The following is a 3,795-nucleotide window of genomic DNA, read 5'->3' as shown; positions in this document are numbered from 1 at the left end:
CTCACTCATACTTCGGGAGACCCGATTGTCCAAATTTTTGGGAAGGAAACCCACCTACATAAGGTATGTTGATCTTACCTAGATGGCGGAACAAAATTTCACATTTCCACAAGGTATGCAGGCTCAGGATGTTGTAATGTTTTTGGAATTAACGGTTAATCTGTACCGAGCTTTGATTAGGGAATTTTATGCTAACTTCTGTTATAAGGATGGTATATACTTGTCTATGATTTCAGCAAATCTTTTTGAGATGGCTAGTAGCATTTTTATGAATGTGGGTGGCTTATCCACTATTGGTGTTAGCCTAGGTGATTATGAATGGCTTGCGGATTTTGACGCTGCTGAGGTATATAAATTATGTCTGAGAGGTCCCCGTCTATATGTCTAGGGAGAACTGACTAAAGTTGGTTCTTTATTGGTAGAGAGTAGATTGCTTCACTATTTGATTACGTACATCTTGATTCAGAGGAACACTAATCACGCACAACCTATTGTTAATGATATGAAATTCATGTATGCTGTGAAGGAGAATATAATGGTTAATTGGCTTGAAGAAATTCTAAAGGTCATGTATAATGTCTCTAAACCGCAATCCAAATTGTTGCCCTACATTATCTTCATATTGAGAATTATTGACTATCTGCATATTGAAGTATCTGACACCATCGTCATAGAGATGATGACAAATCACCTTGTTGGTGAAAGCCTTATCCACAAGATGGGTATCTACAAGTATCGAAGTACTTGACAATACCAGGAAGATTTTACTACAGTGGATTTGGAGTTATCTGATGATGAGGATCAGGCTGGTACAGGTCAACCTAATGTAGAGACTCAGGGGGAGCCATCTGGAACTACGCAGCAAAAATCATCCTTTGGATTAGCTCAATTAGATGCCATGGAACAAACTTTGAACACCAAGATGGATTTACACTATCAGTCTTTGAAGGACTCCTACCATACTAATTTGGAACAATTTGAGGAGCATCAAGTTGCTTACATCGATAACCACTATCAGGCTATGAGGAGCTTTGTCCAGAACACTGCTGAGGAACAGAATGCGAAGTTTTGTTTAGAGTTTGAGAAGCTGAGATTCTTCATCCATGGTGATAGTAGTCTGACCGTACCTGGTGACAGAGATCCTCCTCCACATCCCAAGATTATAAGGCCTTAGATCTTAGATTGCCCTAGGTTTAGTCCTTCTATATGGCTAACTTTTCGGATTTATGCTGCTTTGTAATTTCGAGACATATTTTCTCTTTGCTTTCTAGATTGTAACTCTAACTATCTGCTAGTGCTGCAACTTTATGACTTGATATGCATGCCATTTGAACTTAAATTGTTTTCATTGTGGTTTCATTTTGCTTACATATGTCAAATATATCATGATTGCATGTTTAATGGATCTTGATCATGTTTGGTTATATGTATATCTTATGTTTGATTAAGCCTGTTGTTTCAATCTTATAATGTAAATGCTTGATCTTTCCGTACTTTATTGGTTCGTGTATAACCCTCCATGCCATTAAATCTGTCCTATTGCTGTATTATGCTGGTTTAATCGATTAACTTGTTGTTTTAATCGAATAAATGTTGATAACAGTGTGCACTTGTTCAATTCTTTCATCAACTGGTTAATTAATTACATTCCCAACACTAACTGATTGATTATAGTTTGAGTTCACTTCATATATCTTCTTACTTTTGACCAAAATTTCATTTAGTTTATCTTTTTTATATTGTCAAAAGGAGGAGAAAGGTTGTTTTGTTGTTTAATGTGTGCAGGTTGTAAATAATACTGACCTTCCGTTGTCTAGCTATGCGCTTTAACTTTAAAATCAACAGCCATGCATTCAATGATCATCTTCAAGCTTTGCATCAAAACAAATTTGGTGTTCTGTTTGTCATCATCAAAAAGGAGGAGATTGAAAGTGCAATGTGTAAAGAGTGCACTTATGCTTGCCTATGTTTTAATGAAGACAAATGACTTAGTGAAAGCTTAAAGACAACTCAACAAATCAACATGCCAAAGATTCAAGAGCTTCATGTCTAGACTAGAGTCTTAGATGTAGGGGTATCAAAACGGGCCGCCCAGCCCGTTTATCCCACGCCCGCAAATGCCCGTAATAATTTAAGCGGGCCGGGCATACCCGCAATTGGTTAACGGACAAAAAGTCATGCCCTGCCCGTTTTAAAACGGGCTAATGGGCTAATGGGCTAACGGGCGGCTCGCTGGCATTTTTCTGTTTACATTAAAAAAGCAACAATGGTAAATGCTAAGTTATCAAATGTCAATTCAAATTTCCTATGCAGTACATTAGGCAGTAAATCAATAGATTTTACATAACCACATTACATAATAATTAAAAGTCTCTATAATAATAATTCAAAACATGTCTCTCTAACCATATTAGATAATAATTCTCTCTAACAAGTCTGTAATAATAATTATTAAATAATCAAGCAGTAATAAAGTCTTGGATTAAATTATAAAATAACCAAGCAGTAATAAAGTCTTGGATTAGCTAATATTAAAATCTTCAATCATCATTTGATCATCTTCAATCAACCATCCTTGAAGTTGTTCCATTCCCAATATCATTAGATTCATCATCATCTTCATCTACATATAGTAACAAAATTAGAAGAATGAAATAGTTAAACTCACATTGAACAATTATAAGAAGAAATAATCAAAATTTAGGTTAGGTTGCATTAAACAAGTTACCAACTTACCATTGTTAGCAAAACCATGCAACCAATTGCGAGTACAAATCAAAGCTTGTACATTTTTTGACAAAAGACGACTCCTATATTTGTTAAGGACATGTGCACTAATGTTAAACGTAGATTCAGATACAACAGTGGTAATAGGAATGCTTAGCAAGTCACGAGCCAATAATGATAAATCAGGAAAATGAGTAACTTTACCCTTCCACCATTTCAAGACATTTAATTCTTCATCCAACTCTTTGATTGGTTCATCTATGTAGACATCTAGTTGAGACTTCCCAGCTTGACTTATAAGAATCATATTATGTTTTTTTAATTCCTAGCACAAAAATCAGACAATAGAAAACATTTACTAAAATAAACCATCAAAAGTAGAAACAAGTAATAACGAATCAATCTAATTCGCAGTAAACAAATTAAACTTACATCAAACATGCATCTTTTGACTGAAGTTGTACTCCTTGATGTTTTTGGAAGTGTACCACTTGTAAGATTGGTTTGGACATTCGAGTTAGATTGATTGTTGTTTGTAGTAGCTGCAGCATACTTCTCAAAAAGCATGTACAAGTTTGACTTCACATGTGCTACTTTTTCATCAGCAGTACCAACATCAATTTCTGAATAGCAACATCTCAACATTTCCAACTTCATTCGTGGGTCCAAAACTGCTCCCATAGCAAGTGTGACACTATAATCATTCCAATATTTTTCAAACTTCACAATCATTTTTTCACTCATTCCCCTTATGACTTCATCTTCATCTTTTACAGTTTGAAGTAGAACGCATTGAATTTTCCAAACTTGCATGAAATACAAGTTAGATGTTGGGTATGATGTACCAGAAATTAATTCAGTAATCTGAAAGAATGGACACAAGAAATCACAAATTCGTTGTGCTCTTGTCCACTCTTCTTCCGAAAGACAATATCGGTAATTAGAATCATACATTGGAAAATTACTAAAAGCGCGTTTGTATTTGAGAGCACTTTCAAGTAATATATAATTTGAATTCCATCTTACAGGCATATCGAGTTTCAACTCAACGGAAGTGTCAATAAGACC

The sequence above is a fragment of the Lupinus angustifolius genome, chromosome LG06, assembly GCF_001865875.1.
Source record: "Lupinus angustifolius cultivar Tanjil chromosome LG06, LupAngTanjil_v1.0, whole genome shotgun sequence".
NCBI classification, from domain to species: Eukaryota; Viridiplantae; Streptophyta; class Magnoliopsida; order Fabales; family Fabaceae; genus Lupinus; species Lupinus angustifolius.
The sequence above is the reverse complement of the archived record's forward strand: the minus strand, read 5'-3'. Positions refer to the sequence as shown.